This window comes from Ambystoma mexicanum, chromosome 2q (genome assembly GCF_040938575.1).
Source record: "Ambystoma mexicanum isolate Mex_15411 chromosome 2q, UKY_AmexF1_1, whole genome shotgun sequence".
Classification (NCBI taxonomy): Eukaryota; Metazoa; Chordata; class Amphibia; order Caudata; family Ambystomatidae; genus Ambystoma; species Ambystoma mexicanum.
In genome coordinates, this window is record NC_090924.1 from 67,445,899 (window position 1) to 67,459,237 (window position 13,339).

Sequence of the window (13,339 nt, forward strand, 5' to 3'; positions counted from 1 at the left end):
GCCAATATTACTGCAGAACTTCGGAAACCATGTTACCATGGTGACTGGCGGCCTCTCCACAAACAAGGCTATCGCGCTTTACGGGGGTGAGGAGTCACGCGGTGTTACGGCCACCTGTTAAAACACTTCCGGGTGATTGTACTCGCTGCTTCTGATTGTTTCAATCATAGCTCTTGTGGTTTTGCTTCCACTCTTGTTCCTAGTTTCCCTTTGTTCCCGTTACTTTGTCCCCTCCTTCTTGACCACGGCCTGTATCCTAACCCGTCCTGCCTCCTTGAAACTCCTTTGAACACTTCTGCACATTGCCGACTCGGAACGCTACCTGACCTGCTCTGCCTGCTGGATTGGTTTCATCGCTGCTCGCACATTGCCGACTCGGAACTCTACCTGACCTGCTCTGCCTGCTGGATTGGTTACATCGCTGCTCGCACATTGCCGACTCGGAACGTTACTTAACCTGCTCTGCCTGTCGAATTGGTTACCTCAGTGCTCGCACATTGGCGACCCGGATTTCACTTACCTGCTTGCATCCTTGGTCTTCCACGTTGCGTTACCCGCAGATCCTGAACATCCTGCAACTTCTCTGCGGTTCTCAGAACCTGCCTATCCGGTTCCTGGAGAGAGCCTGCATTGCCCAGTATATTGTGCCCGAACTAGAGACTTCCACTTGGCGCTTTAGGCCGAAAGGCGTCCTCGTTCCGGCGGGATAGAAACGGACTAGACACTGCCTGCTGAACCGATAAGGTGTCCTCGTGCCGTCAGGTATAGGGTAGACTGGGTGGTGCAGAGCTCCTTGGTAATCACCATTTGGAAGGTGTTGGTAAGTCTCCAAAATCATCCATTATTGGTGTATTGACATCTTTTTCTCCTTGTAAGATCTAGTCCCTGTGTTTATTGTATCTTATTCTTGTGAAGTTTCACCCGAATCCTGTCTCCTGTGCCCACCATCCGGGTTGTCTTCATTGTTTGCCCTCCTGGATCTCAAGGAACCATCTTCCGGCTCCTCATTGGCTGCTGCACTGATCCTGTCTTTCGGCTAATTGCTACCTTTGTAGTTTTCTTTTGGAATACAAAGGGAGACATTGGCAGGGAGAATTCTACAGCTACACGTCGAGTGTTCTCCGGTTCCGGCTTGGCGAAACCTGATAGAATCAGAAGCCGCATATAAACCGAAAGATGGATGTCAATGACACATTGGTCAACATTATGCAGCTCATTGGAGAATTGCGGACCGATATATGACGGCCGCACATACTGCTACCCAAGCCAGGATTGATGAGTTACAGGCTCGGACTTCATCCAGTGCAGCCACACTTCCTCCTGCGGTGGCTTTTGGTTCAGCCACAGTTGTGTCCCCAGGACCAGCTCAGCCATCATTGGTAATGGCCTCGCCTCATCCTCTGGCGCCCCCTAAGAGGTTCCACGGGGATCCGAAACTCTATTGCACCTTCTTGAATCAGTGCTGTCTGCACTTCTTGTGTAGATTTTCTGCTTTTCCTGATTCGGCCACTAAGGCGACCTTTGTCCTGTCCCATCTAGTCGGTACCTTTACTGGAAGCCGGTAGTCCTCTGCTATTTGACTGCAATGCCTTGTTGGAAGCGATGGGGCGTATTTTTGATACCCGCTATCGAACCCAAGCTACCGAGTTGGAACTCCTGGGGATAAAACAAGGTGATATGTCTCTTTTGGCCTATATAGCTAAGTGTAACCAATTGATTGCTGATACGGCCTGGCCAGAGGATAAGAAGGCCTCTCTGTTGTCGGAAAATTTGAAGGATACACTGGCCACGGTACCGGTGGTACCAACGGCCTTCCAAGAACTATTGGATTTGGTTCTTCAAATCGATGCCCGACGGGCAGAGAGGAAGGGTGAAAAGAGAGAAACATTGCCTGTGTTGGTTACTCCTTCTGTTGTCTTGTCTAATGCAGCCGAACCCATGCAGATTGGAGCCATTAAGAGCCACTTAACGCCTAGTGAAAGAGAGAGGAGACGTCTGCACAACCTGTTTCTATTGTGGGTCTCCGGACCATCTTCTCAAGGCGTGCCTGAAGAATCCCAAGAAGTCGGGAAACGCCCTGACTCGGTAGTAGTTGGGGTTCCTCTACTGAGTCCAGCAATTGTAGAACCCTTAGGCATTGCTCCAATCACAGTCACGGCTGTTTTTCGACCTTTATCGGGCACTGCTTGTGTCAGGGAACCCATTCTGGCTTCCGGAGCCACCGGAAACTACATCGACCTTACTTACGCTTGTGAGAAAGGGGTCATGTTCAACGTCAAGAGTTCCCCGGAGATGGTTAGTGCAGTCGACTGCTCATCGCTTTTGTCAGGGCTGGTTACGGAACAAACCGAACCGCTCTCCATGAAGACAGCTACTGGTCATACTGAAGTCTTTATTTTTGATGTCATTGCGGCACCCCAGTTTAAGCTCATTCTGGGCTTACCATGGCTTAAAAGACATAATCCGAGTATCGACTGGATCAAGAGTACTGTATTGTTTTCCTCTGAGTACTGTACAGAGCAATGGCAGTCCACCCAAACGGGTGTGGAGAATCCTTGTCAAGCTCTCCTTAGGGTCGCACCTGCGGTGGGGGCTGTGGTGGCCATGACATTGCCTCCAGAATACATCTCGTACCAGGATGTTTTCAATGCCAAGAGTGCCGAGGTATTGCCTCCTCATCGTCCATATGACTGCCCGATTGACCTGATTCCGGATGCCAAAATACCTAATGGCAGGGTGTATTCTTTAACAACTAAAGAAGATGCCATTTTGAAGGAATACATTGACAAGGCCCTTCATACGGGTTTCATTTGCACGTCCCAGTCCCCGGTGGCCTCTCCCATGTTCTTTGTTCCAGAAAAGGAAGGGGACCTTCGTCCATGTATAGACTATCGGGAGTTGAACGCAGTCACCATACAAAACCAAAACCCTATACCTTTGATCTCTGTGCTGTTGGATTAGTTAGGCACGGCAAAAATCTTCACGAAACTGGATCTAAGGGGTGCCTATAATCTCGTTAAGATTCGCACAGGGGATGAATGGAAGACTGCTTTCAAAACAAAATACGGTCTCTGAGTATTGTGTTATGCAGTTCGGCCTCTGTAATGCCCTGCTAGCATTTTATCAACGATGTGTTTCGGGATGTCTTGGACACATATGTGGTGGTCTACTTTGACGATATCCTCATATATTCCCCATCCTACAAGACCTACGTTGAACATGTGTCTTCTGTTCTTCAACGACTTAGGGACAATCATTTGTACGCTAAATTAAAAAAGTGTGTGTTCCATGTGACATCCGTTGAATTCTTGGGATACAACATTACGGACAAAGGAATACAAATGAACGACACAAGTCAAGGCAGTCTTGGAATGGCCAACACCCTCAAACTTGAAATAATTGCAGTCTTTCTTGGGTTTCGCCAACTACTACAGGCGATTCATTCAATCCTTTTACAGCATTGTTGCTCCTCTTACCTCACTTACCAGCTCAGTCTCGGTTTTCTTGGACTCCTCCGGCCCAGGCAGCCTTTGATCATCTTAAATCCTCGTTCACAACAGCTCCTGTGTTGATGCACCCGAACCCAGACCTCCCGTTTGTGGTTGAAGCAGATGCTTCTGATGTAGCTATTGGTGCAATACTGTCACAGGAGTGGAAGGAAAACGGAGAGCTACATCCAGTGGCTTTCCATTCTAGAAAACTCACTGCCTATCAAACCAACTATATCAATACGGAAAAGGAGCTCTTGGCCATACGAGATGCCTTCCTAGTATGGCGCTACCACCTACTAAGGACTGCAATACCGGTCCGTGTTTACACTGATCATCGAAACCTATTAGCCTTGCAATCGGTGAAATGCACCACCGCCAGACATGCTCACCGGCACACATTTTTCTCTGTTCCACTTTCAGGTGTCATACCGACCGCGTTCCCAGCACTCCAAAGCCGATGCCCTTTCCAGGATGCATAGTGGTTCTCTGCCCGCTGTGGACGAACGTGCCGTTCTGCTTCCTTCGCAGGTGGTTTGTGCTTGCGGAATACAAAACCCTCTACGTTCCGCCCTAATCAAATGGGCTAAAGATAATGCCTCTACTGTTCTTGACCTGGATCTGACCTTGTCACATGGCATTCCGTACCACAACGGGTTGGTGTACCTACCTGACTCAGGGACCCGCACTACAGCCATGCACTGGTGTCATGACACCAAGTTTGCAGCTCACCCAGGCGGTAGGAAAACATTAGACCTCTTACGACGATGGTCATGGTGGCCACAAATGTCCAAAGATGTCCTGGAATATGTAGCCGCTTGTGCCGTTTGTGCTCAGTGTAAGGGTCCCTCAACCAAACCTGTGGGCCTTCTGCAACCCTTACCATTACCCAGTGAACCTTGCTTAATGATATCGATGGATTTCATAGTCGAATTATCTTGCATCCATGGTTATGATACTATATGGGTGGTGGTGGACTACTTCTCCAAACTAGCTCTTTTTATCCCATGTAAAGGACTTCCTACGGCTCCCGCACTAGCTAAACTCTTTCTACACCATGTATTCAGTCATTACGGTCTACCTCATAATATCGTTTCGGATCGTGGATCGCAATTCGCGTCCCTCTTTTGGCGTGCTTTGACCGCCTCCCTGGGTATACAAGACCGTTTTTCTACCGCTTACCATCCCCAGACGGACGGCCCAACGTAGAGGCTAAACACCACATTGGAACAATATCTATGATGCCTTACGGTACAATATCAGGAATCCTGGTTCTCTCTCTTAGACATGGCAGAGTTTGCTTATAACAACTCAATCCATACATCAACTGGGACCTCGCCTTTCTATTCCATGTACGTACGGCACCCACGCACGCTTCCCTTACGACTGTCGTCGCCATCCAACCCTGCTGTTACTGCTTGTTTAAGAGACCTGACCAAGGTCCGGGATGGGGTGTCTGCGCAACTCCAGAAAGCCAAGTTACAGGTCCACGCAGACCTTCACAGATCCCCAGCACCCATGTACAAAATTAGGTTCCAAGGTTTGGTTAGCAACTTGGAATCTACACATACCGGGCCGCCGATTTCTTTTACCACACTTTGTTGGTCCTTACCGGGTTACCGCCATAATTAATCCTGTAACCGTACGCTTGGAATTGCCTACGGATTGGCGCATTCATCTTGTTTTTCATGTCTCCTTGCTAAAACCGTGCCTTTGTACCACCAGGTTGCCTTTACGCCCTTTACCTGTCAACGTGCGGGGTTCGGAGGAGTATGAAGTGTCCCGCATTGTGGACACTATGGACACTAAGGTTCGGAATGGGAACGGCTTATACCTGGTTGATTGGAAAGGATACGGTCCGGAAGACAGGACCTGGGAGCCAGTAATAAACGTCCATGCCCCCTCTGCTTGTTGCCGATTTCTGGGCTGGGAGGCGGAAGGCTTCTTTGAGGTGACGAAATGTCAAGAATACCCCGAGGAAGGCTCTGATTCAAAGCTTGCTCTCTCTCAAGTATTCTAAATGTAATACCATGAAGATCCCACAATGGCAATATTACTGCAGGACTTTGGCAATCATGTTACCATGGTGACTATGGCGGCCTCTCCACAAAGAACGCTATCACGCTTTACGGGGGAGGAGTCACGTGGGGTTACGGCCACCTGTTAAAACACTTCCGGGTGACCGCACTCGCTGCATCTGATTGTTTCAATCATAGCTCTCGGTGGTTTTGTTTCCATTCTTGTTCCTAGTTTCCCTTGTTCCCGTTACTTTGTCCCCTCCTTATTGACCCCGGCCTGTATCCTGACACGTCCTGTCTCCTTGAAACTCCTTTGAACACTTCTACACATTGCCGACTCGGAACGCTACCTGACCTGCTCTGCCTGCTGGATTGGTTACATCGCTGCTCGCACATTGCCGACTCGGAACGTTACTTAACCTGCTCTGCCTGTCGAATTGGTTACCTCAGTGCTCGCACATTGCCGACCCGGACTTCACTTACCTGCTTGCATGCTTGGTCTTCCACGTTGCATCACCCGCAGATCCTGAACATCCTGCAACTTCTCTGCGGTTCTCAGAACCTTCCTATTCGGTAACTGGAGAGAGCCTGCATTGCCCAGTATATTGCGCCCGAACTAGAGACTTCCACTTGGCGCTTTAGGCCGATAGGCGTCCTCGTTCTGGCGGGATAGAAACGGCCTAGAGACTGCCTGCTGAACTGATAAGGCGTCCTCGTGCCGTCGAGTATAGGGTAGACTGGGTGGTGCAGAGCTCCTCGATAATCACCATTTGGAAGGTGTTGGTAAGTCTCCAAAATCATCCATTATTGTCCCTTGGTGTATTGCCATCTTTTTCTCCTTCTAAGATCTAGTCCCTGTGTTTATTGTATCTTATTCTTGTGAGGTTTCACCCGAATCCTGTCTCCTGTGGCCATCATCCGGGTTGTCTTGATCGTTTGCCCTCCTGGATCTCAAGGAATCATCTTCTGGCTCCTCCTCATCGGCTGCTGCACTGATCATGTCTTTCGGCTAATTGCTACCTTTTGTAGTTTTCTTTTGGGATACAAAGGGAGACATTGGCAGGGAGAATTCTACGGCTACACGTCGAGTGTTCTCCGGCTTGGCGAAATCTGATAGCCTCCCTATTGTGGATACCTACACCAGTGCTTCTTCCAGACAGACCCTCACTGACATTTTCCTTGTCGTTCCTTCGCCAGACCTATGGATTCCTCATATAGTTTCTGTGCTCCCTCCTTACTCTTCCTCTCCCATTAATGGTGGTACCCGGTGGGAAGCCCTCCTGGCTTCCTTCCTTTCCTCTAAGATCATCATCAATGTTTACCTCAATGGCGCTGTCTTGGTCCAAAACCCTCAGGCCAACCTCCTCCTCTTTGATCGACGCTTCCTGCACCTCATCAATTTCCTCTCCTCGCCTTCTGTTCCCTTTTTACTTTTTCAGCTCCCTTGCCCCCTCCCTCTGCCACTACCTTGATGCCCTCTTCCGTTTCCTTGGCTACCTTGCCCTCTACCCTCACCCTCTCTGACCTCCCTCAGTCTCATTCTACACCTCCGCAGGGCATACCTCTGATTTGTACTCCTCCCCGGATGTCTTTCAATTCTCGCTCGGCTGTCAAACACTACTCGGACATCTGCCGCCTCCTGGAAGAATTCGACCTCGATGTCCTTGGTCTCACCGAGACATGGTTCACAGACAGTTCGGTCACAAGCTTTGACACTCTCCTCCCGGATGGCTACAAGATCCTCTCTGTGCCCAGATCTAACTGTCCGGGTGGAGCTGTAGCCTTGATCTTCCCGGAGTGGATTCCTGCCTCTGTGATTCCAACGCAGGCCTACACCTCCTTCGAATGCCTTGTCTGCAGACTTTCTCTCTCTCTCCTGGTCACTCACCATTGGTACTATCTATCAGCCACCTGGTCAGACTATCTCTTTCCTCTCTGAGTGGGCTGACCGCTCCTCCTCCCTCCTGCACTCAACAACTCCTCCTTGGAGATCTCAACATCCACCTGAATGCTTCCTGTATATCCTCTGGACTCTTTTGTGACCTCAGCGACTCTCTCTCTCTTTCTGTTCTCCCCTTTGGCCCAACTCACTCTGCTGGGCACTTTCTGGATGTTCCCATCTCCTCTGACCTCCCCCTCTCCAACCCTCTCACCACCCCTCTCTCCTGGAGCGATCACTTTCTCCTTTTCTCCCATCTCTCCCTCTCTACCCCGTGGGCCAAGCCAGCTCCAGCATTGCCACCTAACTTCTCGGTCATCCGGCTCATGAAGCGTGTGTCAGTTGAGACTTTCGATGCCACCTTTTCTCCCCCTCCTCCACCTCTTCTTGACTCTCATTCTGATACTGCACTTTCCAAGCTCCCCTCTATCTATGATACTCTTGTTCTTGCCCCTGTCATGAGGATCCGCTTGAGGGCCAAAGCCAAGTGCAACTTTTGGTACGACTCTGACCTCATCACCCTTAAACGCGAGTGTAGGGTGGCTGAGAGGAAATGGCAGGTATCTTGTGCATCCTCTGACAAACTGGCCTGCCGCCTGCTCCAAAGGCAATACCGGCTCTGTCCGCACTAAGAAGAGAACCCACATTAAATCCTGTGTCTCTGCGGCATGTAACAACTCGGCCGAACTCTTTAAAATCTGCGGGGGGGCTGGCCAATCCTGCTGCACTCTCCACTTCTCCTGTCCCCTCCCAGGCCCTCTGCATGAACTTGGCTGTCCATTTCATCTCTAAAACCCATATCGTCCTGTCCACCCTCTCGTCCTCTCCTCTTCCTCCTTCTCTCTCCGATACCACCTGCCCCCTACACCTGCCTCTCCTCCCTCCTTCTCTTCCTTTCCTCTGTTCTCCCTCATGAGATTTCTAGACCGGTCCGATCCATGATAGTCTTGTCAAAACAGGTCCTTCCCTGTTCGTCCAAAACCATCAAGGACCATATTGACACCTCGCTCCTGCCCTGGCCGACTTCTGCAACCACTCCTTCGCCACTGGAGCCTTCCCCTTCCCTCTGAAGCACTCTTGTGCACCCTCTCCTCAATAGACCCACTGCTGACCCCTCATGCCTGGCTAACTATCGCTCGATCTCCATCACTCCTTTCCTGGCCAAACTCCTGAAAAAGCTGGCTATCTTCCAGCTTAACCTCCACACTGACTCTCTTGGTTGTCTCCATGACCATTAGTCTGGCTTCAGAACATCCAGAAGCACGGAAACTGCTTTCCTGAGCATCCACAAAGTCCTGCTCTCCAATCTCGATTCTAATTTCCCCTCTGTCCTCACCTACTCGATCTCTCTTCTGCCTTTGACACAGTCAACCATGCCATCCTGCTCAACCGCCTCCGTGATAACCTGGGTATCACTGATCATGCACTGGCCTGGTGGACCTCTTTCCTCTCCAACCGACCCTCCCCATCCAGCTTGGCTCCTTCCTTTCCTCTGTCTCACTTTCCACCTGTGGTGTTCCCCAGGGGTCTAACCTCTTTCCCTGGCTTTTCAACCAATACCTGGCACCCCTCGCCCACCGCATTGTTCTCTGCTCCAACTTTCACGGCTGTGCAGATGACACTCAGCTCGTTTTCAGGCTCCCCTCTGCCACCTCTTCTCCCTCTCTCATCTATGACTAGCTGTCTGCAATCCAGGAGTGGTGTGCCGCCAATGACCTCTGCCTTAATGCCAGTAAGACAGAGATCCTCATCGGCACTCCTGCACCCTCCTTTCCTGTATCTCTGGCCGGCCTCCCTTGGCCCTCTCCGTGCTCCCACCTGTGAGACTAAGAACCTCGGGGTCATTTTCAACTCCACGCTTTCCTTTTCTCCATACATCTCTGACGTCTCTAAGAAGTCAAACTACCAACTGCACCTCCTGAGAGATATTCTTCCCCTCCTCTCTTTCCCTCAGAAGCTCACTGTCTCTAGAGCTCTGGTTCTCTCTAGGCTAGATTACTGCAAAAACATCTTTCTAAATCTGCCTGCTACTACTCTCTGCCCTCTATAACTCATCCAGAACAGGACTGTGAGACTTGTCCTTGGCCTCATGCCCAGGGATTGTATCGCTCCAGCCCTGCAATCCCCATTGGCTCCCAGTGGTGGCAAGGATTAAGTTCAAAACCCTCTGCATTGTCCACAACGCCTTCTGGCGGCTGGGTCTGCAATACCTTCAACTCTCCCTTCGTAAGTACCTTCCTACTAGAGCTCTTTGCTCCTCCTCTTCAAACTCCCTCAGGGTCAGTAGCTTCTCCAAGCAACGAGTTGGTGGTAGATTTCTTTCCTCAGCTGAGGCCTCCCTCTGGAACAGCCTCCCTGCCTCTCTAAAACTTGAGGAGAACCATCTACGGTTCCGGAAGCACCTCAAGACCTTCCTCTTTGTTTCTGTCTTTTCTCCTCCTCTCCCCTGCTGATTTGCCTGTTTCTGCACTGGGCACCGGGCCACCCTCTGAATTCAGCCCCTGGCCCCCGGTCCACGCAGCTGCATCCCAGCACTTCCTCCTGGCAACTCCTGCACTTGGGTCTGTATCTGCAACCCTACAGTCCCCCTTAGCTGCACTTTTCAGACACCTGTTATTTGCACTTAATTCTTGCACTTGCCACCTGCTGGCCGCACTACCTGTTTCTGTTTTTGTTTTGATCACTTGTTTAGCACTTTCCACTCCTCCTCTACCCCTTGCACTTCCCCCTTCCCTCTCCCCTGTACTTGTGCGTTCTCAATGTCACTGGGCCTAGTAAGATCGTTGTTTTATCCTCCCTTGCCTCGTCGCACCCTGAACAACTTGTGTATGGGCACGATATAAATAAAATATCATATCATGTACTATTTATATGCCTTATGACCATCAGGTGGAGTATGTTCCATACACTTTCGTTTGTTATTCATTCGGTATGTAAGATTTTGTGAAACAATTTTTGACACAATATATTTTTTCAATTTACATTATATTGTTCTTTTTAAAAGATACTAAAAGTATATATTACAAACACTGCACTAGCCCCATTCCCTTGCTATCATCTCGTCCCACCTCCCTGCATTTTAGTTGTTTAGTAGCCTCATGTTTAAGGGCATACATTTCCTCTCTGCACTGGGTTGTTTGATGCACTCTCCTCTGCAAAGGATGGGAAAAAAACAAATTAAAGCCCTGAAAACTGCGCCTTCACCCTTCTAGTTGCATCTATCTCGATTGTACTAATTTCATCTACACACATTCATCCTTACCTCCTCAAGTTCTTATTTCATGTTATAAAAACTCTTGTGTTTCTCTGCATGGACTCTCTCTTTTGGGGAGGTATGGGCAATGTTTCATCCTTTTCATAGTATTTAACAATCCTTTGTTTAACAGCCTACTCTTCCGCTTTGTGCAGCATTCAATTGAGTGGACTCTTAGCTTGCCCTAGTGCTTCCCTTTTCTGCTACTTGCACCAACTATCTTGAAATAAATCTCTGCATAGTTGTCCAGTGTGTTATCGCCTTTAATTTAGATTTCTAAGGGATTGTGTCCTCCGACGTATTCCTTATCTTTGATAGATCATCTCCCAGCTTGCTGGCCTCGGGAAAAAATTTTCAGTAGAGGGCGCTGCACGTCGACGTCCCTCGACGGCCTCCGTATCGGCGCCAACGTCACCATGCGTATAAATAGACTTGCGCAGCGTCCGTTGCTCAGTTCCGTGTTCCGCGCTTCGTGGGGCCTCGGAATATCGTTGCTCAGTTATTCAGTCAAATATATCAATATATTCCTCGTGAATACCGACTCGTACTCGATGGCTTCCTCACCCGAACCAACGACTCCACGGTCCGGCTTAAAAAAATTTCGAGACTGTGGAAAGAAAATGTCGTTGACGGATCCTCACAGGATCTGTTTGTGGTGCCTGGGAATCAAGCACCATTGTTCGGAGTGCGAGGACTGCATGTGCATGACGGTGAAAGCCTTGAAGGAGCGTAAGGGGAAGCTCGAGAGAGGTAAGGCAGTTAAAACTTCTTCGAAAGTTTCCTCAGCGGAGTCGAATAATTCGTCTCCTCGCCATCACAAGACATTCTCGTTCTATGTCTCGAAGCAGTTCCCATCACTCTTCGAGATCTAAGTATTAAAAAAAGAGACGACGAAGATCCCCTTCCTCGTCTAAGTCTTCTTCTGTTTCCCCAAAAAGGGTCCCCACAAAACATAGCTCTCAGGCTGAGTGGGAGGAATTCAGGAAAAAGATGCTAAGCGTCTTCGAGAAAGCGGTCTCGACCCCCTCGAAGACTGCTGAGGGTGATACCCTGGATGAAAGACTTGAAAAATCCAAAAGCTGCGAGTCGCAGTACCCGACGAAAGAAGCCACTTGAGCATCACAAACCCTCAAGTAAAGGCAAAGTTGCGTCTTCGCCGTCGTCGAAGATCCCTTCGACACATAGATCGGCGTCGTCGACGCCGTTATCGAGGGGTTCTTCGACGCACAGGTCAGTCGAGTCGACGCCGAGAAAGGATAAACCCACGGCCACCTCCCAGCCCGTGGCCATACCCAGAGCCTCAAGCATGAGAATGTCGTCGACAACTTTGAGTAGAATCCCGATACTCTCGAGTTCATCGAGGCCTCTACCACCTTTCTCAATGCCTTTTTCGATGGCTTCGAAGCCTTTAACGTCCGCGTCAACGTTTTCTCAGCCACTCATGACGAATTTGGCTCCTTCTGCTCTGGAAATGGGATTCATACCATTTTCAAGAACTGATCACTCCAGAGTCTTATCTTCTATTTATGAAGAAGGGGAGGATTCGGATCAGGAAAGACCTTTTGAGTTGCAGGGATCTACAACTCCTGCACCAGAGGAATTTACCTCTGAGGAAGGTAGGTTGAAAGACCTCCATGAATCCCTAGAGGAAGCAAGTGGGTTGGACACTTCCCCAGAAGTGGAATTTGCCACACCAGACCCAGGGGAACATGCTGAAACGCCTTATAGAACCTTGATGGCAAGGATAATCGAGATTATGGGATGGTCCACACCCTCACCTGCTTTTCAGCAAGACGACCTCACAGACATCTTGGTCAAAGGTCCACAGGAGGATCCTGTGGTGCCATTTCATGCGGTATTACAAAGGAGAATATTGTTAAACTGGGAAACCCCTGAGGTAATCCCGGCGGTTAACAAAAAATTATCAGCTAAATATCGGGTGTCTTCCACTGACCCTGAATATTTATCCAAACACCCAACTCCGAAGAGTCTGGTTGTTCAGGCAGCTACTTCAGCAGGTAGTAAATTGGCTTACCCTACTGTTCCACAGGACAGGGATGATAAGAGATATGACTCTATGGCCAAAAAAGTATTTTCTGCATGTAGTATGGCGTTGAAATCCATCAATGCTACTTGTACGCTCGCAAGGTTCAGCCACACACTTTGGAAGTGTGCTTCATCAGCGGAGGGAGAAGAAAGGGAAGCGTTTCTCAACATCATTAAGGATGGTAAGGACGCAATGTTCGAATCCCTTCAGACTGGCATCGATTCTGCTGACAGCATCAGCAGGGCCATGGCGGCAAGTACAACAACCAGGAGATTTGCTTGGTTGCGAAAGTCTGGTTTTGCTCCAGATGTGCAAAGCAGACTCTTGAATATGCCCTTTGACGGCTCTTCTTTGTTTGGTAAGAAGACGGATGACAGTTTAGAAAAACTACAAACATCAAAGGCAGCAGCAAAATCCCTAGGAGCTGCAATCCGTCAGACACCATATCGCCCCTCAGGAACCTCTTGGAGAGGTAAGTCCTTTCGCTTCTATTCCGCATTCGGAAAGGGCAGAGGACAGCCGGTTCAAAGGGGTCCGAAAAAATTCACCAGAGGTGGACGGGGTAAAAATACAAAAGCCGCAGCAGCAGCAGGT

General features: G+C 49.5%; 1 protein-coding gene across 2 annotated transcripts in view; it reads left to right on the forward strand.

Annotated features, from left to right (window-relative positions):
- TRAP1 (TNF receptor associated protein 1) overlaps positions 1-13,339 on the forward strand; it is a 666,365-nt gene that overhangs the window by 324,322 nt on the left and 328,704 nt on the right. The gene's annotated exons all lie outside the window — the stretch shown is intronic.